This window comes from Mustelus asterias, unplaced genomic scaffold (genome assembly GCF_964213995.1).
Source record: "Mustelus asterias unplaced genomic scaffold, sMusAst1.hap1.1 HAP1_SCAFFOLD_74, whole genome shotgun sequence".
In the NCBI taxonomy this organism is placed as follows: Eukaryota; Metazoa; Chordata; class Chondrichthyes; order Carcharhiniformes; family Triakidae; genus Mustelus; species Mustelus asterias.
The window spans coordinates 639,470-667,312 of NW_027590134.1; the positions used below are offsets into that span (position 1 = coordinate 639,470).

The 27,843-nt window shown below is 45.1% G+C and overlaps 1 long non-coding RNA gene across 2 annotated transcripts; it reads left to right on the forward strand.

Moving 5' to 3' along the window:
* Nucleotides 1–19,803: 19,803 nt before the first annotated feature.
* On the forward strand, nucleotides 19,804–27,782 carry LOC144483492 (uncharacterized). Of its 2 annotated transcripts, none has more exons than XR_013496014.1 (3): nucleotides 19,804–19,902; nucleotides 20,510–20,671; nucleotides 25,411–27,782. It is a non-coding gene; the product is annotated as an uncharacterized LOC144483492 (long non-coding RNA). The 2 variants fall into 2 exon arrangements; XR_013496013.1 differs by having other exon boundaries at nucleotides 19,809–20,087; nucleotides 25,411–27,780.
* The last annotated feature ends 61 nt before the right edge of the window (nucleotides 27,783–27,843 follow it).

The following is a 27,843-nucleotide window of genomic DNA, read 5'->3' on the forward strand; positions in this document are numbered from 1 at the left end:
CCCGCAGGACAATGTTGTGTTCCTGCTCTCTCATTAATCTCGGTTCGTTGTTACTCTTTCATTCGATGTAAATCCATAGAAAGTAAAGAGGGAGACAGTTAATTGCTCAGGTCCCTCCAGGTCAGAAGGTTGCGTGTTTAATTCACGTTAGGCTCCTGGAGGATTTCTGCAGTTGGTCTTTGGAATCTGCATCCGGGGAAAGTTGATTGTTTGCAAATGTTCGCGAAATGATACATTTCAAAATTATGATGAAATGATATTTTAGGGACACCTCCGGTTTCCACGAGCAGGTCATATTTTTGCTGTTTGTAAATTGAGAGCAACGTCCACGGTCCGAGATGATTCAGCGGACATCTCAGGGGAGAACTGACTTCTGGTGATTGAACCGGAGGATTCACATCTCAGGCGGGGAGCAAGGCTGAGAAGGCAGGGCCTGTATCAATAATCTCAACTGATACGGGAGCCGTTGGCTGAATCTGCTATCCAGCCAACTGAACTAAACCTGGGACAAATGCGCTGTGCCACCCACAGTAACACAAATCAACATGACGAAGCAAATTTGCTGCCGAGAAAATACAGAGTTGCTATTGGACAGCAGCCGAATATGCCTTTTTGATACGAAAGAAAACACGATAGAAAAGGGTGGTTTCGATCCGTCCACCTCTGGGTTACGGGCCGCTTTCGCTGCGACAGTCTGCTCCGAAACGTAATCGCTTCCTGCCTATTGCTGTTGCGCGGCAGTCCGACAACTATTGATTTAAAACAACACCCTCCGTGGTGGGATGCACACCCTGGCTGGAGAATAACACATCACATCACCTCGAGTGTAACAGATAGAGAAAGACACACAGAAAAGCAGTAAGAGACTATCAGGATACACGCACAATGACAGACAGAAAAGGTGCCGAGCAAACTAGCAAGATACTGAGATGGAAAACATGAGTATTTATGAAAAGCTGTTTTCTGTTACACAAAGCTAGGCCCTGTTTTGAAATGTGTTTCCTGCTGTTTAACTGTGTTCTGTGCTGTGTAACTGTTCTCTCTGTTGTGGAACTGTGACTCTGTCGTTGACAGATCTTCCTTGTGGTTGTGTCAAATTATTCCCTGTTGTGTCAATGTGTTCCCTGTTGTGTAAATGTGTTCCCTGTTGTGTAAATATGATCCATCTTGAGCAGAAGTTTTCTCGGTTCTGTAAAGGCGTGTCCTGTTGTGTGACATGTTCTCTGTTGTTCTGTGATGTTGTCTCTGGAAAACAATGGACGGAAATTTCAAGGCCACCATTTCTGAAGCTTGCATTCAATTCCAGCTTTATTTGGGCCGAATGGCCAACTCCTGTTTCTGTTTTCTATCCATGTTTCTATGTACTAAATCCGTGAATTTGAATTTCACCAGCTGCCGTGGTGGGATTTACTCCGTGTCCCCAAATATTAGTCCGGACCTCTGGATTGCCAGCCCAGTGACATAACCTTTCATCCCTCTAAACAAAAACAGTTCATTCAGCTCATTATTAAACCTCTTCCTGAGGACATTAGAATTCCCTCCACAGAATTCCCATTGGCCGATTGATAACAAAGTTTTTTGTTCAAGTTGGGAACATCAATAATTTATCCAGATCAAACCGATATTGTGGAATTGTTCGGATTAAAAATTCTAAGATAAGTGAGAATTAAATGGACAAAGTTACAAGGGAAGTAATTCTGAGACAGCTCCCTGCAATTTCTGAAAGAAATAGTGGATTTCAGTTAACAGGCTCGGTTTTCAGGAGGTTCCATCAGATTTCTGTACAAAGTGACGGTTGGAAACTGTAATCTTCAGATAACATCACAAAAGGCACCGTTAGGCTCCGGTTACGCGCCTGAAAGTGAGTGATTTTTGTGGCGTATGTGGAATATTTCTTGTTCCAATCCTGTTCAGCCACCGCCAACGCCTCCACCCCCCATCCGCCCCCCCCCCCCCCCCACCCCCGCCACCCGCTCTTCCCACCGCCCAACTCTTTTTCCGTTACATCGATGACTGTATCGGTGCTGCTTCCTGCTCTCATCTGCGTCTGGAAAAAATTGCTATTTTGCTTCCATTTTCTACCCTCGCATTTTCGCATGGTCCAAATGCGACACTTCCCTACCCTTCCCTGACCTGTCTGCCTCCAATTCTAGATAGACTGACCACCAGTAATTAAAGCCCCACCGACTCACACGCCGAGTACAGATCCTCATACCCCGCTCCCTGTAAGGACGCCATCCCCATTCTCCTAGTTTGTTCACCTCAGTCGGAACTGTTCCCCTGATGCCTCTTTCCAAATCGGCGCTCCTGACATGGACTCCAACTTCCTGAAAGCAAGGTGCCTCCACCCCGACCCTCAGTGTTTGGTTGGGCGCTCAACCGTGCCCTATTCATCTCCCGCACCTCTGAGCTCACCCCTTTCACCTCGCAGAGCCACGATCGGCTCCCAAAATACAGAAATCAAACAGACATTGTTATCGTCTTCTTTTCCATCTGTTCACTCAATATTTCGTCGATATCTTCACAAAATCCAACAGGAATGGCGATCAGTTTTCCAGTCAGTGATCAGCCCTCTGGAGGTGATTAAAGAAAATGAACAGTATCATCCACTCTCGAACCCCTGGGGCCTCGAACCCGCGCGGTGAACCACATTAGATTTTAAATCAAACGCCTGAACAATTCGGTCGTCGCAACTATAATCAACATCGAACGAACCAGTTTATGAACAGCTGATATCTTCAAAGTTTACCTTTGATTGTCTCGCCAGACAATGACGAGGAATCTAACACACTATCCGTTGCGCCACAGAGCCACGCCTGGTGCACTTATTCCCCATCCCCATATGGGAATGTCTGACGTATCGAACAGACAGTTCAAAAGTTCAGCAATTGGACAATGACTATATTTCAAAAATCCTTCATTATCAGTGAAATGATTTGGGACGTCCTTTGGTTCTGAAAAGAGCTACAGAAATTCCAGTCGAACTCTGAAAGGACACAGACAGCTTAGTGGAATGGGAGGACATGTGGCCGATGAAGAATTAAGTGATTCATTTTGGTGGGAAGAACGCAAAGAGGCAATACAAAATAAAGGATATAATTCCAAAAGGGGAAACAGGAACAGCGGGAAATATATGGACCTGTGTACAAATCATTGAAGGTGGCAGGGCAGTTTGTAACAGCCGTATATTATCCCCGGATTTAAAAACAACATCAGGATTTTGATACAAATTTTCTGCAAAGAAAATCCAGATGTACTATTAGATCGCACATTAGATATTCCAAGCATTGCCTGTCGCCTGAGGTGTGGTAACCCTTGGGCTAAATCGCCACCTGTAAGCTCTCCCTTTTGAGGGGGAAAGCAGCCTGTGGTCATTTGCAACTACGGCGACTTTACCTTTATATCTGTGTCATATTATTTGATTTTATTTGATTTGATTTATTCTTGTCACATGCATTAGTACACAGTGAGAAGTATTGTTTCTTACATGCTACGCAGACAAAGCATACCATACATAGCAAAGGAAAGGAGAGAGCGCACAATGTAGAGTTACAGTCACAGCAACATGTAGAGAAAGATCAAATTAATACGAGATAGGTCCAATCAAAAGTCTGATGGTAACAAGGAAGAAGCTGTTCTTTACTTGGTTCGTGCCTGCCCTCAGATTTTTGTATCCAGTTCTCGACAGAAGCCGGTGGGAGATAGTCTGTCTACGGTGTGTGGCTGCTTGATTAAACTGGCTGCTTTTCCAAGGCAACGCGACGTGTCAATGGATGGCAGGCTGGTTTGCGTGATGTACTGGCTTTGTTTAGGACACTTTGTAGATTTTTTGCGGTCCTGGACAGAGCTGGAGCCGCACCAAGCTGTGATGCAACCAGAAGGAATGCTTTTTCTGGTGCATCTGTCTGTATTCAGAATGTGTTTTGCATTATCTGCTGCTCAATGAAGATTGGGATCTTTCTGATTCTATCAGTTAAACTGCGTGTCGAAGTGACTTGCTCTGACTGTCAGCTTCCGGAACTGAAACATGGTTTCTCAATTAATTCTGTCTCTGACAACCTTTGGTACTGCAACTGAGTTTCTGTATCCCCTCATTATGACTCACCGATTGATGTTGTTTATTCATTCCTGGGATGTGGACGTCGCTGGCTGGGCCCGCATTATTGCCCATCCTAAATTGCCCTTGAACTGAGCGGCTTGATAGGTCACCTCAGAGGGCAGCTTAGAGTCACAAAAGTTGCTGTGGGCCGGGGGCCACGTTTAGGTCCAAACCAGTTAAAATATTCATTCCTTAAAGGACATTAGTGAAGCAGTTGTCTTCCTTTTGACAATCGATTCATGGTCGTCAGACTTTTAATCCCAGATGTCCTTAATTGATGAAATTTCACCATTTGCCTTGGTGGTGGTGGTGGTCTGTGTGTGTGTGTGTGTGTGTGTGTGCGTGTCTGTGCGTGTGTACGTGAGAGAGAGAGATTCTCACATAATCAGTCCGTTTGTGAGTGTGGATTAACCTTTTATATTTCCTCACAAACACTGTGATCCCCTTGCTTTTGTGAATTCCCAAGAAGCATTTGTACTACTGAGGCCCTGGTGGTCGGGTGGACGGTGGGGTGAGGTTTGAAGGCAATGCCGCAGGGTGCTGAGTGTGAAAGCAGCCGATTTTAAAGCTTGTGTGTTGGAAAATGAAGAGTGAACTTGTCTGTGTGAAGATCACAGAAAAGGTATGTCTGGACCTGCGCCCTCGAGACAAGTTTTGGGTTGTCAGTAAATGAACTCCTGTAATGAAGGGACAAAATCAGAAAGAGGAAATGCTGGAAATATTCAGCAGCTCCGAAAGCAGCTGTGGAGAGATATTCCTGTCGCCAGGATGTAACTCTCCTATTGGATACTTCACGTTGCTCAGATCTGACACTCTCAACACCTTCGTGGTAGGAACAGGTAGGGCGGGAATTGGGTCTTTGTTGATTTGAGCAAACAGCGCAATGCAGCAATGAGAAGGTCCTCAGCCCCCGGCAGCTTGGGAAAGGATGGGACTCAGATACAGGACTCTGGTTGGGGTTCAAAAATAGAAAAATACATCGAGTGATAAATGTAATGACAATAAAGGTGGAATTCAGATCGACTTGTGCAGAAATTTTGCGCTTTGATGATGTAGTCAGGTTGGCCGAGCGGTCTATGGCGCTGCGTTCAGGTCGCAGTCTCTTCTGGAGGCGTGGGTTCAAATCACACTCCTGACAGTGATTTTTCGTTCGCCAGGCAGCATCCAAACCCACGAAATTTCTCACCTGGCAACACAAGGGCAGCTGATGCTGAGAAACAACGACCACCTGTCAGTTCCACTCCGAGACACACTTCATCCTGACTTGGAAATGTATCACCGTTCCCCTCGCTGGCTCACAATCTTGCAACACCCTCCCGAACAGGAGTGTATATGCACACATACCACATGGACTGCAGCGGCACCAGAATGAATTCATCGCCAATTACTCAAAGATAATTAATTTGGACAATAAATGCTTCTCGCGCCAGCGGCACACATATCCCGTATGAATAAAGTACTTTTTAAAAATCACCTCGTGCCACAGAAGGAGCACATCTGCCTTCAGAGCAGAAAACTGTGTGTGAATCACATCCTGAACACGGCTACTTTTATACCAGATGTGTGTCTGAAAACAGTAAGTGGAACCAAGCTCACGATAAAACTCTCAATGTTTAGTGGAAGTGTTTCACTGAGTGATTTGTGTGATTCCCTCTGATGTGCTTTCTTTTGTGAATTCCTAAGGAGCACCTCCCCTGAGACCCTGGTGGGCGGGTGTCGGGGAAAGGCGGATTTGAAAGGTTGACAGGGAAATCGGTGCAGTCTCGATGGGCCACTGTGGGATTCAGTTATTTTTCTTTCATGAATCTATCCGAGATCCCATAGCATCTGTGGAGAGAGAACCGGTCATTCCCGTGAAAGGTCTGCATCTGAAATGTGAACTATCTCTATTTTCAGAGGTACGTTACAGATCTGGTAATATCTCTTTTTTCACTCATACCACCAGATCTGGAATGTATTTCCAGCATTCTGCTGTACCCACGAAGAGCGGTATCAGGCTCTGTGGCTTAGTCGGTTAAAGCACCGATTTACTAAACTAGAAGATTCTGGATTCAGATCCTCGGATTCCTTTCCAGTGAACTTTGCAACTGCGTAAGTCGCAGTATCCATTTCTTGCTTGTCAATGTTGTCTTTCCCTTCACAGTGGATAATCTACAACGATAAAAAAAAACATAGTTCGAGAGTCTCCTCAAATATCTTGACTATTTATTGACGTGATCCAGGTACTTTCATCATCTTGCAGTAAAAAAACATTTAATTTGCAATAAATCCAATTCTCCAAGTTCTACAAACATAGCGTTCCATTGTTTTCTCAGGGAATTTCGAACAGAGTCAAATCGCCTTAGAATCACACCATCCCGACAGTGGTGAAGGAGACCATTCTGCCCATCGAGTCTGTCCCGACTCTCCGACAGAGAATCGCACACAGGACCTATTCCCGCAGAGCCACGCATCCACCCCGCTAAACTACCGATACATACACCTTGGTGACCAAGGGGCAATCTAGCATGGCCAAATCCACCCAACCTGCTCATCTTTGGACTGTGGGAGGAAACCGGAGCACCTGGTTTCCTGAGATAACTTGCCTGGATGAATGCAGTTAGAACAGCACTGCAAAAACCTGGCACCATCCAGGACAAAGCATCCCACTTCATTCGCTTCCCATGCATAAAGCTTCACTCCCTCCACTCCCGACACAAAATGGCAGCAGTTTGCGCCATCTACAAGATGCACTGCAGCAACAAAGCAAGGCTCCTTTGCCAGCACCTTCCAAACCCACGACCACGACAGCCTAGAAGGACAAGCACAGCAGACACAACAGAATAACACCACCAGGTTGCAGGGCACTGATATTTATTTATTGATTGTAGTTATTTATAAGTTGTTGTTGTTGCACGTGTGTGTTGTTTAATCTTCGTGATCTTCAAAAGAAGCGAAATATCTAATTGAAAAAGATGCTACTGTTTCTAACGCAACCAGCGAACGTCGTGTCAAACTTTAAGAAAGCCCCCGGGGTTTGCGATTTATTTTTGAGTCAGTGGTTTCCCTGGGAGCCAATAAACAGAAGCAGCATGAAGAGATGGCAGAGCAGGAAATGTCGGTGCCGAAGCTGAATCACATCCACGGAGCAGCAACCTGCTTTCTACTAATCGGACCCCAAGTCCGATTCTGGTGGGACTGAAACCCACAACCTTTGAATGGCTGACTTGCCATTATTTAGATGTCTAACGCGCTACCCAAAGCGCCACATGCTGGAAGTTTGCTTTACTTGTCCATGTATGGATTTTTGACAATGTGGAAAGTTCAACAATCTCGTAGTTAAAAAGTCAAGGACTGTGAAGAGGGACTTTATTGATTGCAAGTCATGTTGCTACATCTCATGTTTGTTAAAACAGCTGTGGGAATACAGACCATTTTGTCCTTTGTACATGAAATCTGTCCATCACAGAATGATCCTCCCTCTTTCTCTTCCTTATTCTCGTGGACAGCTCGGAGTGTAATCTCACAGGCTTGATAGTCGGGGGCACATTCTACTCTATCCGTCACAGCGCTGATCAGAATCTGTTCCCTGTTCCAGTTAAACACCTGCACAGAACACAACGCAAAGCTGGAAGCTGGAAACCAGAATCAAAAACCGAAAATGCTGGATATGCTCAGCAGGTGATGGATGAATGGAGATTCCTGTAAAAGAGACCTTGGGGTACAGGATCATAGCTCCTTGAAAGTGGAGTCACAGGTGGACAGAGTGGTGAAGAAGGCATTCGGCATGCTTGGTTTCATTGGTCAGAACATTGAATTCAGGAGTTGGGACGTCTTGTTGAAGTTGTACAAGACATTGGTAAGGCCACACTTGGAATACTGTATACAGTTCTGGTCACCCTATTATACAAAGGATATTATTAAACTAGAAAGAGTGCAAAAAAGATTTACTAGGATGCTATCAGGACTTGATGGTTTGAGTTATAAGGAAACGCAGGATAGACTGGCACTTTTCTCTCTGGACTGTCAAAGGCTGAGGGGTGATCTTATAGAGCTCTATAAAATAATGAGGGGCATAGATCAGCTAGATAGTCAATATATTTTCCCAAAGGTAGGGGAACCTAAAACTAGAGGGCATCGCTGTAAGTTGAGAGGGGGAGATACAAAAGGGTCCAGAGGGGCAATTTCCTTCACACAGAGGGTGGTGAGTGTCTGGAACAAGCTGCCAGATGCAGTAGTAGAGGCGGGTACAAATTTGTCTTTTAAAAAGCATTTAGAGAGTTACATGGGTAAGATGGGTATAGCGGGATATGGGCCAAATGCGGGCAATTGTGACGAGCTTTGGCGTTTTGAAAAAAAGGCGGCATGGACAAGTTGTCCGAGGGCCTGTTTTCATGCTGTTAACCGCTATGACTATATAACAAGCCGCGGAAGCACAGCACAGTTGCACAGTTTAAAATTTCCTTTCATCCACAATGGATATTCCATTCTAGTATTTTGAACAATTCAAATTGAAAATGTGCATTGTTATTCTCGTCGCCACAGCCTGAAAACAACTCCAGGCATTGATCTCTCCCTTGGATTTTAAATTTGTAAATCCATTCTCTATCTTTTAAAGCTACTATTGAAACTGTATCCATCACCCGCTCATTTCCTTGTGAATGAGCAGGAGAATTGAAGATATATTTGGATAATTTTCCTTTGACTACATTTGTACAGAAGCATCAAGGTCAAGGAGGGAACCACACACAGCACTTCATGAAATTCACCCACTAAAAAGTGACAGTGTTTAATCAAGGGATGGTTCTATTTCTTCATTTATTATTCATGGAGAATATAAAAGTTGGAACGTTGTGCAATCTGGGCATTGTAACTGAGCAAAGTGAAACACAATGCGGACTGGGCAGGATAAGCCTAGCATGGGCAATGGACAGAGTGGAGGTGCGACGTTGGCTGGCTTGTGAGACGGCGCAGGGAGATGTTGCAAGGTGAAGGTACATCGGAAAATGGGAGTGTAAAATGTTGAATGATGAATGTGCAAGTAGAATGTGCAATGTAGACTGCAGGCTGGATATTCAATGGGTTCTGTGATGGGTGAATAGACTGTGGAATCTTGGCATGGTAAAGGTGCAATGGGAATTAGGACGGGTAAAGGTGTATCCTTTATTTTATATCACCTCTCCTCGATCTTCGGACCAAAATGCATCACTTCACACTTCCTTACATTAATTAAATTGTATCTGTCACGTGTCTGCCCATTCCACCAGCCTGTCGATATCTTCTTGCAGATTATCAATATCCTCCTCACTAAAAATCATAATATTTTCAAATTTTGCACCACTGACAAATTTTGAGATCGAAACCTAAGCACCCAGATGTAGGTCAGTAATATATATCAAGAAAAGCAAATTTCTCTCTATATAATATCCCCAATCAGAAATAGGTAAAACTTTCTGAAAAATATGCTTTAATAGGTTTGTACTGTTGCTGAATGAAATTCTAACTAAGCTAATGATTCAAATGCCATTTGGTTCCAAATAAAATGCCAACCGGCACTAATACATTCAATTATAAGCATAGCCTTGCTCATTTATCAGGATTTAAATGACGAATACAGAGGGAAGCAGCGTACTGGTAGATTTCAAAATGAAATGGCCAAAAGATTTAGTATTTCTAAATTCCGCAGTCCGAGGTTCAATATGATGTGAACAATTCTTGTCTGCTGTGTCCCTCTCTGATGTCTGAACTTCAGCCTACCAGAGTGTGCTGACATCCACTGGCCGCAATACAGAACTGCAGTAGAGCGGAAAAATGCATCTTAACTGTCGCTGTTGCAGAGACAGATCAAACAGGAGTTAATGATTGGATATCGGCATTACATTCCATAGAGAAATCAATATTAATGTACTTTTAAATGCAGTCAGTATAACTTCGAATTTGCTATTACCTGGAGCAGTTGAGTCGACTAGCACAGATGTACGAAAGGAAAATCTCGGTAATGAGACGATGGAGAATGAATTTCAGAGATAAGCAGATGATGTTACGTTGAAGATTTTTAGTAGAGGATAGTGTGGAATCATGTATTAATTAGAACAAAAGGCCCTGTTTCAATTATGTACCTTCCAGATAGAATGTGTACAGATTTGCAAAGTCTCGCAGAGAGATTCATAATGAACATCACACACATAAGTCGCACCAGAGACAGAGCGATACAGAATGAGTCCAACACTCATACACCTCGAATCTTAGAATGGATACAGCAAAGAGAGGGAGACCATTCGGCCCTTTGTCTCTATGCTGGTCTGTACAAGAACAACTCAGCTCATCCCTTTCCCGTCCTTGTCTCATAACCCTGGAAATCCTTTCACTTCAGGTGCTGATTCCATTCCCCCTTGACAGCCCTGATTTGATGCTGCCTCTGCCACCCTCTCAGGCAGTGCATCCCAGGTCCTAAACACTCTGCACATTAAAAGCCATCCTTCTCTCCTCAGGCAATGGGAGCAATATTTCTTCATCTACTCTTCTTTGACTGCACCCACAAGCCCACCACCTCTACCAGGGTAGAGGCAGAGAGATTCTTTCCACTTAGAAAGGAAACAAGAACTTGAGGACACAGCCTCAAAATAAGGGGGAGTCAGTTTAGGACAGAGTTGAGGAGGAACTTCTCCTCTCGGAGGGTAGTGAATCTCTGGAATTCTCTGCCCATTGAAGCAGTGGAGGCTACCTCGTTAAATATGTTTAAGTCACAGGTAGATAGATTTCTGATCAATAAGGGAATTAACGGTTTTGGGGAGCGAGCGGCTAAGTGGAACTAAACCACTATCAGATCAGCCATGATCTTATTGAATGGCGGGGCAGGCTCGAGGGGCTAGATGGCCTACTCCTGCTCCAATTTCTTATGTTCTTACCATCTCGAAGGACAGCGGCAATAGATACATGGGAACACCAGCACTGCAAGCTCCCCCTCAAGTCACTCACCATCCTGACTTGGAAATACATCGCGGCTCTTTCGCTGTCAGAGTGGCAAAATCCTGAAAGACTGTATGGCGAACAGCACTGTGGCTGTACCGACACCTCATGGACTGCAGCCGTTCAAGAAAGCAGCAAACCATCACCTTCCGAATGTCAGTTGGGGATTGGCAATGAATGCTGGCCCCTTCAGTGATGCCCACCTCTCGAAATGAATAAAACAAATAAACACTCGCAACTACAACCGGAGACAGATAGATACAGAACAAATCTCACTCACGTGCATGTTTGGATACAATCTGAATCCCCCAATCACATTCACTAACAGAGGGTAAAATACAGTCGAAATTGGGCGATCGTTATCCAGTTGCAGTTTAACCAGAGTTTTATACAAGAATAGAGAACATCTTAACACAACGTGCAACATTTTAACCCAATATGGAACATTATGAGACCAGTTAATCATCTTTCTGCCGAACAGAAAACATCTTCACGGAGAATATTTTCACACAACACGGAACACGTTTTCAGAGCAGGGCATATATGAACAGAACATTTTAAAAAAGTACACAACATGGATCATATTTATACAACCGGAAAGATATTGAAAGCATCAGGGAAACATTTTACACAACAGCAGAAAGCACCTCTCAACAACAGAGAGCAGAGGTACACAGCAGGAAATATATTTACAAATATGTACTTGCAACAGAAAATTCCTTTAAAAATAGAGATCGATTTTCCAATTCCGTACTTTGCCGGTTTCCCATCACCTTTGCCTGTCGTTACGTGTCCAATCTCTCTTACTGCTATTGTGTGTTTTTCTCTGTTTTATTCTCGCTTTGATGCAGTGGCTGAGCGTCCTGACACTGGAACGTGGATTAAATGATACAGTAGCGAAAATCTGCCTGACTATATTGATAGGCAGCAGCAATGCCCCTTGCCGGAGCAGAGTGGCGCAACGGAAGCGTGCTGGGCCCATAACCCAGAGGTCGATGGATCGAAACCATCCTCTGCGATTCCTATTATCACTGACAATGAAACGACTTGTGGCTTTTCCGTGGAGTCGGCAGACAGGTATTTACAGCGGCTTCTCTTTTCTCCAAAAAACTTCAATCTGCAGTGAATCAATTTTATATGCAAGAAAGCATACGAACGGGTAACATCTTAACACAACATGCAACAATTTACTGACAGAAACATCTTCACGGAGAATCTTCTCAAACAACATGGAACACATTTGCAGAGCAGGGGCCATATTAACAAAATAGAAAAAACATTTACACAGCCGGAAGCACAACAGGGGAGCATCTTACACAACAGCAGAAATCATCTCTCAACAACAATTGAGACAGTTACATGGGTAAGATGGGTCTGGAGGGTATGGGGCAAACACGGGCGATTGGGAATCGCTCGGTGGTAAAAAACTGGGCGGCATGGACAGGTTGGGCCGATGGGGCTGTTTCCATGTTGTAAACCTCTATATCATAGAGCACAGCAGGATAAACAGTGAAACACTTTGCACAACAACAGTGAACATCTTTGAACAGCAGAGAGCACAGCTACACAGCGGGAAATATATTTATAAACATATTTACAAGAGAAAACTCCTTTCAAACATCAGTGATCAATTCCGTGACTGTCTTTACACGTGAACAAACAACCTATTTGGCTGCTTTTGTGTGTGTCTTTCTCTGACCCTTTATTCTTGGTGTAATGCAGTGGAATTGTGTAGCCAGACTGAGCCTCCTGACACTGGTGATGGTGTTAAACAAAAGTGTGGAAGTGAATATCTGACTGATTGCATTGATAGGCAGCGGGGGTGGGGGGTAGGGTGAGGGGGAGGAGGAGAGGGGGGAGGGAGGAGTGGGAAGGAGGGAGGGGGGATGGGGAGAAAGAGAGGGGAGTGGAAGGGGGAGGGGGAGGGGGAGGGGGAGAGGGAGGGGGAGGGGGAGATGGGAGGGGGAGGGGGAGCGGGAGGGGAAAGGGGGGAGGGAGCAGGGGAGAGGAGGGGGCGGGGGAGGGGGGAGGGCGAGGGGGGAGGAGGGGAAGGCAGGTGGAGGGGGAGGGGAAGGAGGGGGAACGGGGGAGGAGGGGGAGGGGGAGGGAGAAGGGGACAGGGGTCGTGGGGGAGGGGGGAGGGGGGAGGGGGCGGAGACTGGGGAGCGGAGGCGGGCGGGGGTGGGGGGGCGGGTGGAAGCGAAGATGGACTTTCTGTAGCAGAGTGGCGCAGCTGAAGAGTGCTTGGCTCATAGCTCAGAGGCCGATGGATCGAAACCATCCTCTGTTACTTCCTCTTAACAATAATAACAAAACCACTTGACTACAATTCTGCAGCATTTACGTGGAATATGCAGGCAGGTATCTGCATTGGCTCCTCTTTTCTGTTATAAGCCTCAACCCAGTTTGATATGCACACAAGGTGTAGATACTGTGAACATGCACCAGGATATATTAGACAGAGGTGATGGTGCACAGGGCACAATTTCAGAATTTGTGGACAATGTGAAACTTGGAAGCATCGTGACCTGTGAGGAGCCTGGTGTAAAACTTCAAAAAGTACATCGGCAAGTTGACGGAATGCGTGGACAAGTTACAGATGAAATTCAAAGCTGAGAATTGTGAAGTGATTCATTCTGGTAGGAAGATTATAGAGAGACAATGAAAAGTAAAAGGAAAACAGTTCCAAAGTATCGAATCCATTTCATTAGTAACGTTTCTCAGTCCTACAACTCTAAATGAGGTGCAATAGTACAACTCTAACATAACACCAAATTACCTGGAAGAAGGAGTAACTGGGGTGATCAGTAAGTTTGCGGACGACACAAAACTGGCAGGACTTGCAGATAGTGAGGAACATTGTCAGAGGCTACAGAAGGATATAGATAGGCTGGAAATTTGGGCAAGGAAATGGCAGATGGAGTTCAATCCTGATGAATGCGAAGTGATGCATTTTGGTGGGAATAATGTAAGGAGGAGCTACACGATAAATGGACGAACCATAAAGGGTGTAGAGACGCAGAGGGACCTGGGTGTGCAAGTCCACAGATCTTTGAAGGTGACGTCACAGGTGGAGAAGGTGGTGAAGAAGGCATATGGCATGCTTGCCTTTATAGGACGGGGCATAGAGTTTAAAAGTTGGGGTCTGATGTTGCAGATGTATAGAACGTTGGTTCGGCCGCATTTGGAATACTGCGTCCAGTTCTGGTCGCCACACTACCAGAAGGACGTGGAGGCTTTGGAGAGAGTACAGAGGAGGTTTACCAGGATGTTGCCTGGTATGGAGGGGCTTGGTTATGAGGAGAGATTGGGGAAACTGGGGTTGTTCTCCTTGGAAAGACGGAGGATGAGGGGAGACTTAATAGAGGTGTATAAAATTATGAAAGGCATAGATAGGGTGAACGGTGGGAAGCTTTTCCCCGGGTCGGTGGTGACGTTCACGAGGGGTCATAGGTTCAAGGTGAAGGGGGGGAGGTTTAACACAGATATCAGAAGGACATATTTCACACAGAGGGTCGTGGGGGCCTGGAATGTGTTGCCGGGCAAGGTGGTGGAGGCGGACACACTGGGAACGTTTAAGACTTATCTAGACAGCTATATGAACGGAGTGGGAATGGAGGGATACAAAAGAGTGGTCTAGTTTGGACCAGGGAGCGGCGCGGGCTAATTGTTCCTTGTTTCTCGTGGAAGTGGAAATGACTAGGGTTGGGAAGCATTTTCCGATCAGGGCCATTGTGATCTCCTGGACTCGTTTCGATCGCCTCAGGGGGTCGGAGAGGAATTTCCCAGATTTTGTTTTCCCCATATTGGCCCTGGGGTTTTTCACTCTGGGTTTTCGCCTCTCCCTGGAGATCACATGGTCTGGAATGGGGGGGTGGGGTTGAGTTAATAGGTTGTAATGAACAAAGCATCGTAGCTGTGGGGGACAGCTCGGTGGATAGGATATTGGTATGTAGATAGGCTGGAAAATTGGGCGGGGATCCTGGATTCAGGATTCAATCCTGGACCGGGGAGCGGCGCGGGCTTGGAGGGCCGAAGGGCCTGTTCCTGTGCTGTATTGTTCTTTGTTCTTTGTTCTTTGTACTGCGGATCCTGTCATCTGATACCAAAAGAGAAAATGTTGGAAAATCTCTGCCGGTCTGGCAGCATCTGTCAGGAGTGAAATGAGCTAGTGTTTCGAGTCCAGATGACCCTTTGACAAAGGGTTATCTGGATTGGTTTACTGCCAATTGGTAACTTCCTTAAAGTCAATAATAATCCATTCAAAATATCCGCATATGTATTTTACAATCATAATTACTCATTTGAATGAAATTACTGCATCTCACATTGCTTCTTGTTAGCTCATAAACGTATTTAAAAGTCATTTAACTGAATGCTGCGAGTTGTATCCATGGCTTAATGTCTACTGGTTTAAATATCTTACCACTCCATCAGGGGTTCCACTTACAGGTATTAAATGTCATGAGAAGTCTGGACAGAATGGATAGGGACAAACTGTTCCCACTTGTGGAATGATGAAGAATGAGAGAGAACAGATTGAACATCATGAGCAAAGGAAGGAATAGGAAGACGAGGAAAACATTTTTCACACAGTGAGTGCTTAAAGTTTGGAATACACTGCTGGAAAGTGCGGTGGATACAGATTCAATTGAAACGTTCCAAAGGAATTAGATTGTTATCTGCCGCGTTACAGGGAGAAGGCGGAGATGCTCATTTTCTGTCACAACTCCTCACATAATTTCTCATTCATCATTCATCACTGAATCGAGTGTGAACTGTTCCCTTGTCGTTTCTCAACAAGTAGAAGTGCAGCACTGATTAAATGACAAGACAGTTGGTGGCCTAAGTCACTGGAGAGTTAAAAAATTACAAATATGTGTCTGAAAGGAGATGAGGATGGCACAGTGACGGAATTTGAAATAAAAACAGAAAATGCAAGAAACCTCATGCAGGTCTCGCAGCATCTATCGGGGGAGAAACAGAGTTAATGCTTTTGGTGTCCGTGACTCTTCTTCAGAGTTGAGGAGAGTTTGAAATGTGACGGATTTAAAATGTTCTCGAGAATTCGGAGCACAATCTGGATTATTCATTCAAGCAATTACAAAGGCAAATGGCATGTTTGGTTTTATTGCACGTGAATTGGAGGAGATGAAGAAAAGTGTCTTGCTACAATTGTACAGGAGTTTATGGAGACCACATCTGCAATGCTGTGTGCAGCTGTGGTATCCACATTTGAGAAAAGATAAGCTTGCATTAGAGGCGGTACAGAGAAGGTTCACTACATTACCCCCTGGAATGAGGTGGTTGTTCCATGTTGAGAGGCCGAGTGAATTATTCTGAGAGACCCTAGAGCTCAGAACAATGTGTAGATGCTGAGTGAATGATTCCATTGCTGTCCTCTGGGCAGACGAGTGGCAGATGAAGTAAAAGTAAAGAAAAGTAAAGTTAAAGTCAAGTTTATTAGTCACATGTAAGGCTCACATTAACACTGCAATGAAGTTATTGTGAAATTCCCCAATTTGCCACAGTCGGGCACCTGCGCGAGTCAATCACCTAACTAGATGATGTTCAATGCACAGAAGTGTGAGTTGATTCATTTTGAGAGTGTGGAGAAATAAATGGAGAAACACTTAAGGAAATGCAGGAAAAAAGGGATCTCGGTTTCTCAGTAGAAAAGTCATTAAAGGTGGTTGGGCATGTTGAGAGAGCAGGTAATAAAGCAAATGACACCCTATGTTTTATTGGAAGATTGAATACATGATTAAGAAGATCATGTTGAGATTTTAAATACACTAGATAGGCCTCACCTGGAGCACTGAGTCCAGTGCTGGGCACCACACTTGAAGAAGTTTGGAGGGAGTGCAAAGGATATTCACATGAATGATTCTGTTGACAAAGATTTGTAGCAATGAAGATCGATTGAGAAGTTGGGTATTTTTCCTCACGGAAGAAGTCTGTGAGGACCTGTAGAGGGAAACGTAACATTGAGGAAGCAGGTGTGCTGCAGAAGGATTTGGAAAGGCTGGGAGAGTGGGCAGAGAAATGGCAGAAGGAAAACAATGTGGGAAAGTGTGAGGTTACGCACTTTGGAAGGAGGAATGGAGGCACAGATTACTTTTAAAATTGTGAAATGCTTAGGAACTCAGAAGCACAAAGGGACTTGGGAGTCCTTGTTCAGGATTCTCTTCAGGTAAACGTGTAGGTTCAGTCGGCAGTTAGGAAGGGAAATGCAATGTCGAGAGGGTTAGAATACAAGAGCACGGATGTACTTCTGAGGCTGGCAAAGGCTCTGGTCAGACACCGTGTGGAGTATTGTGAGCAGTTTGGGCACCGTATCTAAGGAAGGATGTGCTGGCCTTGGAAAAGGTCCAGAGGAGGTTCACAAGAATGATCCATGGAACGAAGAGCTTGTTGTATGAAGAACGGTTGAGGACTCTGGGTCTGTATTCGTTGGAGTTTACAAGGATGAGGGGGGATCTTATTGAAACTTAAAGGATACTGGGGGGCCTGGAGAGAGTGGACACAGAGAGGATGTTTCCACTTGTAGGAAAAACTACAACCAGAGCACAACCTCAGACGAAAGGAACGTTCCTTTAAAGCAGAGATGAGGAGGAATTTCTTCAGCCAGAGAGTGGCGAATCTATGGAAATCTTTGCTGCAAAAGGCTGTGGAGGTCAGGTCGTTGAGTGTATCTAAGACAGAGATAGATAGATTCTTGAGTAATAAGGGGATCAGGGGTTATGGGGAAAAGACAGGAGAATGGGAATGAGAAAAATGGCGGAACAGATTCGATGGGCTGAGTGGCCTAATTCTGCTCCTATGTCTTATGGTCTTATGGAAGAGAAGTAAGGGTGGCTTTCGCACTGCTGCTGCAGAATGACAGAGACCTGGACTCAATTCAGGCCTTGGGTGACTGTACGTATTTTTCACATTTTCTCTATGTCCACGTAGCTTTCCTCTGTGTGCTCTGGTTTCCCCCCACACTCCATTGATAGGGTAAGTGGATTTACCATGCTAAATTTACCCTTATGTCTCCCAGTATGTTTAGATTAGGAGGATTAACAGGATAAATATGTGAGGTTGCGTGGATAGATCAGAGAATCAGTGCAGACTCAATGGGCCGAATGGCCACCTTTTGCAATGTAGGGATTCAATGATAGAGTTTTTTATGTTCCAGTCATGAGTTCATCAAGAACCAAGGGGGAAAATTTCAAAATAAGTGTCAAAATTGCACAGATTCAGTTCCTAATGTACACATCTTTGGAAACTAAATGAACATTTCACATGGCCAATCCACCTAAGCTGCACATCTTTGAATCGTGGGAGTCAACCAGAGCACCCAGAGGAAACCCACGGGGGAGAATGTGCAAAATTTGCACAGTCAGCAAAGGCCAGGAGCAAACCCGGGTCTCTGGGGCTGTGAGGCGGGAGAGTGGGATTAGGTAGCATGCAATTTCAATAAGGCAGTGTAGACTTGATGGACCAAATGGGCTGTTACGGCATTGTAAAGATTCTGTGGTTTGGAATCTAAAACATGATCCTATTGAATGGAGCAGCAGGCTTGAGGGGCCAAGTGGTTCACTTCTGATCCGATTTATTGTGCTGCTGTGTCCAGAAAGCTGCTAATTGATTTCTCATCATTAAATCAGAATTTACTCCAGATACCGTTCATGCATCAACCCTGTGCTCAGTGACAAACACTGACTCGTGGTTAAACAATGTCTCAATGTTAATATTCTTATCCGTGTTTCCAAAACCCTCCATGTCCTCAGCTCTTCCTACCTTTCATCAACTCCAGCGTAACAATCCTCTGAGATATCTGAGCTCCACTGATTCTGCCCTCATGGTAAGAAGTCTCACAACATCAGGTTAAAGTCCAACATGCTTATTTGGTCGCAAAAGCCACGAGCTTTCGGAGCGCTGCTCCTTCATCACGTTACCTGACTTACCTGATGAGGGAACAGCGCTCTGAAAGCTAGTGGCTTTTGCAACCAAATAAAACTGTTGGACTTTAACCTGGTGTTGTTAGACTTCTTACTTGGTTCACTCCACCAGTGATATTCGTACTTTCAGCTCTCTGGGTTTCAGCTCTGGAATACCCTGTCTAAAAGCCCCTGGCTTCCAGCTTGCTTTCCTCTCGTTCATTTCTGTCGCCTGTTCCCTTCATTTCTTTCCTCCTTCCTTTCCCGCGGGTTCCAGCTTTTGCATCCTCTGACTTTCCGCAGTCCTTTTGCCGCTTTAACTGCCATCAACGAATTATAATTGTACAACTATAATTGTGTGAGCGGTTCCACTTTAAGGATTCTTTCCGCCTCCAGCTCTTTGATTTCTCATTGGTTTCAGCTCCGGATCGAATTGAATGACGCAATGACGCTGGGCTGGGAGTGACGCTCACGAGTTTGTTTATTTGGTTTGACCTAAAAAGAGGGCAAATATCAACGATAACCCACGACCATCGGACCGGCAGTCGCGCACGAGCGGCACAGTCCGATTGGACACTGCGTTACGATTGGCTAGACAAGATGTCAATCACATTGTGGGGCTGTTGTTGTTAGCAACGCGGTCTGCGATTGGTTACAATTGGGAGCATCATTTTCAATGGTCTCGAACTTCTGACTATGGAACCCATTGATTGGATAACGCAGCTGTCACTCAGTGGGCGCAGAGCGGCCATTGGAAAATCGCGATGCGTCAATTTCCGATTGGTTTTCCCAGCTGTCGGTCGCAGGCCGATGGCGGGGATTCGGGCCCATCAGACACCGCGCGGAGCGGCAGCAAATGTACCGCCAGTGGCTTCAGTCCCCGGGCCCGGATCCATCCACAGCGGGGCACCGGATGGGTGAAGGGTTTTGGTAGCGGGAATCTCATCCTGCCCGGCTGTAAATGGGGTGGCACAGTGGTTAGCACTGCTGCCTCACAGCGTGGGGAGCGTGCATTTCCTCCGGGTGCTCCGGTTTCCTCCCACAGTCCAGAGATGTGCGGGTGAGGTGGATTGGCCATGCTAAACTGCTCCTTCGTTTCATGGGGACCAGCTCGGGTCAGTGCTGGGGGTAGAATCTGGGTGGGATTGTAGTTGGTGCAGACTCGATGGGCAGAATGGCCTCCTCCTGCACTGTCGGATTCTTTAAATCCGCAGCTTAGTGTTTCCAATGGCAGCTTCCTGTGTAAACATGTCACGCTGCAGTTCCCCCCTCTCAGCAAGAGCGGCACTGCCCTAAAAAGAGGGCAATAGCGGCACTGCAAACTCCCTGGAGTCAGACCAATCAGCACAGAAATTGGGATCTTCCCGTGCTTTGTGTGTTGGGCTCAGTGTCACAGCAGGTTAGAGCAGCTCACTTTGCAGAGGCCACGGTTAGATACTGGGATCTTCCTGTGCTCTGTTTTGGGATGGGGCTTGGTTACTTTGAGTGAATCTCCCTTATTGTTTGGTTCTAATTACAGCCTCTCTCTCTCTTACAGTCAATCTGGGTGTTCCTGACTGAGCAGAATGGCCTGATCTCACCACACATATTGAGAGGGAGGAGCTGCCGCTCGAGATGAAGATGATTGAGAACTCCAGCTTTCTCTCCACTCGTTTACTGAGTGGGCCTTCATCCATCATTAGTTTTCCCAGGATGTCAGGTACATTAACATCTTCTCCTGCTGTGCACACTGACCTGACAGTGGGAAGGTATTGGAGCATAATGGGGCAGTCAACCATGTCAAAGGTGTGGGTAGGTTGAGAAGGATGAGGAGATGAGGAGGGATTGTTCATCTGGGTAAGACTGCACTCGGCCGGTTCCATTCTTATCTTTCTGGTCATATGCAAAGTATCACCTGCAATGGTTTCTCTTCCCATCCTGTTCTGTTACCACCGAAATCACCCAAGGATATATCCTTGGCTCCTTCCTATTTTTCATCTACACCTTACCCCTCAGTGATATTATCTGAAAGCAGTGTTAGTTTTCACATGTCTGCTGATAACACCCAGCTGTACCTCACCATCACCTCTCACAACCAATCCCCTGTTATTAAGTTATTACACTCCTTCTCCGACCTCGAGTACTGGCTAAGCAGAGAATTCCCCCAATTAAATATTTGGAAGACCAATGTTTCCACTACAAATTCTGTTCTCAGTCACTGGGTCCATCTCCCACTGTCAATGTCCGAGTTTGAAACAAACCCTCATAATCTTGGCACCTCATCAGACTCGGAAATAAGATTCCAACCACATATCTGTTCCTTCACCAAGATCACCTATTTCCAGCTGTGTAACATCACACAGTGTTTGTAATACCTCAACTCACCCGTCCCTGAAACCCTCATCCATGCTTTTGTTACCTTTAGACGTGACAATTCAAACACACTCTGGCCCAGCAGAATTCCTTGCTTAGAGGACATTAGTAAACCAGATGGGGTTCAATGACAAGCGACAATTAGATTTTTGATTGCAGATTCATAGTGAATTCAAATTTCATCATCTGCCATAATATCCACATAATACTACATCTGCCATGTAGATGCCCACACACTCAGCCTGTCCAAATCACGCTGGAGGATCTCTGCATGCCCCTCAAAGCTCACCCTCCCACACAATTGTATCATCTACATATTTGGAGATAATACATTTAGCTCCCGTGTCCAAATCATTAATATATAATATGAACAGTTGGGGTCCTCGCGCAGATCCCTGCGGTACCCCACTAATCACTGCCTTCCAATTGGAAAAATACCCATTTATGCCATCTCTTTGCTTCCTGTCTGTTCACCAGCTTTCTTTACATCACAAGGCACTACCTGCAATCCCATGTACTTTAATACTATATAGTAGAGAGGTGGCACAGTGGTGAGCACTGCTGTCTCACAGCGCCAGGGACGCGGCTTCGACTCCTGGCTTGGGTCACTGTCACTGTGAAGTCTGCACGTACATCTATGTACGTCTGCATCTATGTGGGTTTCCTCTGGGTGCTCCAGTTTCCTCCCACAATCTGAAAGATGTGCTAGTTAGGTATATTGGTCATGCTAAATTCTCCCTGAACAGGTAGCAGAGTCTGGCGAGTGGGGGATTTTCACAATAACTTCATTGCAGTGTTAATGTAAACCTGCTTCTGACACTAAAAAACAAATTAACCTTTAAAACTTAAAAACGTCATGTGAGACCTTGTCCAAAGCCTTCTGAAAGTCTAAATAAACCGCATCCACAGGTTCTTCCTGGTCAACTCTACGAGTTACATCCTCAAAGAATTCCAGTAGTATTGTCAAGCGTGATTTTCCTCCCTTAAATCCATGCTGATTATAACCCTGCTTTCCAAATGCTTGATGATGGACTCCAGCAACTGCCCGCTGACCGGCGTTCAGCTCACTGTTCATTGGTTCCCTCTTTCTTTTCTGCCTCTGTTCTTGAAGTCCAACAGGTTTATTTGGTAGCAAATACCATTTGCTTTCGGAGCGCTGCTCCTTCGTCAGATGGAGTGGAAATCTGCTCTCAAACAGGGCAAACTGTGGCCTGTTTGAGAGCAGATTTCCACTCCATCTGACGAAGGAGCAGCGCTCTGAAAGCTAATGGCATTTGCTACCAAATAAACCTGTTGGACTTTAACCTGGTGTTGTTAAAGCTGTTACTGTGTTTACCCCAGTCCAACACCGGCATCTCCACATCATCTGTTCTTGAATACAGGGTTTAGATTAGTTACCTCTCTATCCTCTGAAGGTGCTGACTCTGGCTGGGTTCAGTTCCACACTCACTTGTTCCTCCCTCTCCCCTGAAGATGCTGACTCTGGCTGCGTTCAGTTCTGCACTCACTGGTTTCTCTCTCTCTCTCTCTCTCTCTCTCTCTCTCTCTCTCTCCCCTGAAGATGCTGACTCTGGCTGTGTTCAGTTCTGCACTCACTGGTTTCTCTCTCTCTCTCTTGAAGGTGCTGACTCTGGCTGGGTTCAGTTCTACACTCACTGGTTCCTCCCTCTCTCCTGAAGGTGCTGACTCTGGCTGGCTTCAGTTCTACACTCACTGGTTTCTCTCTCTCCACTGAAGGTGCTAACTCTGGCTGGATTCAGTTCTACACTCACTGGTTCCTCTCTCTCTCTCTCCTGAAGGTGCTGACTCTGGCAGGGTTCAGTTCTACACTCACTGGTTTCTCTCTCTCTATTGAAGGTGCTGACTCTGGCTGCGTTCAGTTCTAACTCACTGGTTTCTCTCTCTCTACTGAAGGTGCTGACTCTGGCTGGGTTCAGTTCTAACTCACTGGTTCCTCTCTCCCTCTCTACTGAAGGTGCTGACTCTGGCTGGGTTCAGTTCTAACTCACTGATTCCTCTCTCTCTCCCCTGAAGGTGCTGACTCTGGCTGGGTTCAGTTCTAACTCACTGGTTCCTCTCTCCCTCTCGACTGAAGGTGCTGACTCTGGCTGAGTTCAGTTCTACACTCACTGGTTCCTCTCTCTCTCTCCTGAAGGTGCTGACTCTGGCTGGGTTCAGTTCTACACTCACTGGTTCCTCTCTCCCTCTCTACTGAAGGTGCTGACTCTGGCTGGGTTCTGTTCGGAAGCTGGAAATCTGAAATGAAAGCAGAAAAGCAAGCTCAGCAAATTGTGCAGCATCTGTTTAGAGAGAGAAACAGAGTTAGTGTTTCAGGTCTGTGACCTTTCATCAGAACTTGAAAACATAGAAACTGGGAAGAGGAGTCGGCCATTCAGCCCTTCGAGTCTATTCCATCATTCAATGTGATCATGGCTGATCCTCTATCTCAATTCCATGTTCCCATTTTTCCCAATACCCCTTGATGCCAGTAAAATCTAAAAAAAACCTCTCTCTCCTTCTTGAATATATGCAGTGACTTGGTCTCCACAGCTTCTGAGGTAGAGAATTCCACAGGTTCACCACCCTATGGGTGAAGAAATCTCTCCTCCTCTTCTTCCTAAATGGTGAACCCCGTATCCTAAGACTGTGTCCTCTTGTTCTACATTCCCCAACCAAGGAAAACATCCTTCCTGCAGCTAATCTGTCCAGCCCTGTTAGAATTTTATGTTTTAATCAGATCTCCTCTCATCCTGTCCTTTCTGTTTTTCACACCAAAATGTAGAACTTCACGTTTAGCCGCGTTGTACTGCATCTGCCATGTGTTTGGTCACTCACTCAAGTTGTCCAAATCACCTTGAAGCCTCCATGCATTCTCCTTCAACTCACAATTCCGCCAGTTTTGTGTTGTCAGCAAATGTGGAAATGTTACGTTTGGTTCCCTCATCAGGTCGTACATGTTTGAATACGCGCTGAAAAATGGGATTAGAATAGATAGATGCTGATGGCCAGTACATACACGAGGGGCTGAATGGCCTCTATCTGTGCTGTAAAATTCTATGACTATGACCTCTTAAAGAAGTCATTCATTGGCTGTCCTTTGGGAACTCCTGACATAATGATTTGTTTGATAGAAATGAAGATCTCTTGTCTTTTCTCTGGTGTCTTACACTTTGCTCCTTGCTTCCTGACTGGAATCTCCAAACTGGGGAAATTGTGGATGTGGTGACATCACCCTGTTGGGGATGAAGCTATTGTCACAGAGTCCTGTGCTGTCAATATACCGACCCGTTAACATAGTTCCCCAGTTTCACTGGATGTTGACAGAATATTTACCATTGATTTGGTGTTCTACCTGCCAGCTGTTCATACGGAATACAGATGTTGTGAATGAGCACTGTCCACCTCCACTTACAGCAATGATAGTGACAACCTGCATCGTTTCCGGATAGGGCTGGAGTCATCGTCATACTGGCACAGAGATTTACAGCTGGAAACAGGCCATTCAGCCCAACTCATCAATGCCGCCCAGGCAAAATTGTAACCACCTCTGCTGCTATCTCTGACAGCTCGTCCCAGACTCCAACCTCTGTGTTTCTCCCCCCTCACTTTAAACCTATGCTCTCCACTTTTAGACTCTCCTATCTTTGGGAAAAGATATTGACTATCTTGCTGATCTATGGCCCTCATTATTTTATAGACCTCTATAACATCACCCCACGCCTCCTACACTCCAGGGAAAAAGTCCCAGTCTATTCAGCCTCTCCTTATAACTCAAACAATCAAGTCCCGGTAGCATCCTAGTAAATCATTTCTGCACTCTTTCAAATTTAATAATGGTCTTTCTATAATAGGGTGACCAGAACTGCATACGGTATTCCTAGTGTGGCCTTCCCAATGTCTTGTGCAACTTCAACATGATGTGCGAAATCCTATGTGAGGATAAATGGGCCAATACATTGCATTGCCATTGCTACAGTTGTTAATGAAGTGAAAAAGCCGGTGTTTAATGAAATGCCCCAGGTGGAAATCTGCTCGAATGTGGCAACACTGCAAAATCCTCAATTATTGTTGTTTCTGCTCAACCAGCCCCAGAAGCTTGGAAGATGGAAGTCCCCGATTGGTCTGAAGTTGGAGGTGAAGAGGAGCCAAGTTTCAACAACTTGCTGACAAACATCAAAAGGCAGCTGCTTTGGAGCAAGGCGATCCTCGAACAGGCCACTCAGAGTAGCCAAGACCCTGGAACATCATCGCTGCTGGAGAACAGAGAAGATGTGAGGCAAGGCAGGATGCTCGAGTGGTCAAAGATGGGACTGAATCATTGGTGGAGACTCCTACTCCAGTTCTGACTCCTTCTGGCATTGATGGACGGTTTGAAGTGGAGGAAATTAGTCAGGATGGAAGTGGTGATGAGATTCACAGTTATTCCCTCAGCTGAGAGACCATTTTTAAGGCAATCTGTGCAGCAACTCCACTCTGGGGTGGGTGTCAGATCAGCTCACCAGACGGAAGGAGGACTGGAGCACAGATGAGGCCATTCAGCCCCAATACTTTCTTAAACGCTCTGCTGTGCAGTTCAAAAACTGAAAGTCCAGGATTCAAGCCATGTTACGCAGGCGACTGGGAAAAGCATCATTGGATTAATCAGATCAGTGGCCCATACTGGAAAGACTCAAAGCCCAGCAGAGAGATGTCAACATGAATTTTCACTTTTAATGTCTCTTTACTCTAAACAATTTGTTGTGTTTGTATAATTATCTTAAATATTACACATTAAAACAAATACTCGGAATATTTAGCATTGCCAGAGAAGTGTAACCAGGAACAGTGCCCTGTTCGTTCAGTTTGGGGAACACTTCCTGACAGAGGAAGATTGGGACATGACAGCTTCTCCCTGTCAGCTCTTTCCACTTCCCTCCACAATTCTGAACACCTCTATCAAATCTCCTCTCAACCTTCTCTTCACCAAAGACCCAAATTCTCCAATCTCCCGATGCAACTGAACTTCTTCATCCCTGGACCCTCGCCCAGTGATTTATTGCAACCTTTTTTATGCCTTCCCCTCTTTTCTAAACAGTGCTGTCCTGCAGATAATGCAATACTCCAACTGAGGCCAAACCAGGGTTTTATACAGCTTTCCCATAACTTGCTTGGTCTTGTAAACTGTGCCCCTATGTATAAAGCTCACAATCCCAAATACTTCAGTAACCACACTCTCAACCTGTCACCCAAACAGCAATTATTAGTGTCACACTTAATCACAAGTCCCTTGTTCCTGCATGCCTTTACAATTGTATCAGTTTTTTCATATTGTCTCTCCCTTTACTTCCCACTGAAATAAATCATTTCACACTTCTCTGCTTTAAATTGGTCTTGTCTCACTAATCCACAAGCTGTCGAAGTAACTTTGAGCTTCAACACTACCCCCTCACAGTTCACAATGCTGTCACGTATTGTGTAATTACCACAATTTTGAATGTGTGCTCAGTGCAGCATTGCCGATGTCTCTAATATGTATCAGGAAGAGCAGGATTCCTAACACGAACCCTCCTGGAATCCCACTTGAACCGACCTCCTTCCAAATAAAAACATTTCCCACTGCTGTGTTTCCTGTCACTCTGTCAGATTCCTATCCATGTTGCTGCTGTCCCTTTTATTCTATCAGCTCCAAATGTTACCACAAGTTTGCTGTGTGCCCCTTTATTTATAAAATGCTTTTTGCCAGTCCATGTTCACATTTACCACATTCCCCTCATCAACCTTTTCTGTTACCCTCAATAAAATCTTAAGCAAGTAAAATATGATTCCCCTTTAATCATTATGTATGTGTTTTCCTTTATGTACATCAGCACAAGTGAGTGTTAATTTAATCTCCAGTGTTTGGAGAATATTTCACGTTGCTGAGGTTAAACTGATTGGACTTTTGTTGGCTTATCCTCACAGCCTTTTCTGAAGAAGTGTATTTATCATTTGCAATTCTCCAGTCCTCTGGCACCACCCATATAACTAGCTCGGATAGAAAACTTTTAACCATTGCCTCTGCAATTTCCACCCTTTTTTCCCCCTCAGTATCCATGCTTGTGTCTTGTCCAGTCACAAGAACACAGGAAATAAGGGCAGACATTTACTATGTGGCTCATCAATAATGTTAAACCATTCAAAACAATTATGGTTTATGTGTCTTTATTGCCATACAGTGCAAAGCACATAGGCACAGTATTGAAACAAGAACAGCAACATCATCAGACAATACATAGATAGAAATCACACTATATTTCTGACAAGTTTTCTAAAAAGTCACTACATTTTCAGCATTCCTAACAAAATCATTTGAAATATCAGCAGTTCTATTGGGGAGCAAACAAACTGTGACTATTAAGATGTGAATCAAATTTCTGTAGTTGATACTGACGATCACCAAAAATATGGTAACTCCGAATAAAGAACTTTTCAAGCTTGGGTAATAAGGTCATGTATCAATTTATAAATTTGAACTAAACCATAAATCAACCTCTTGAAAGG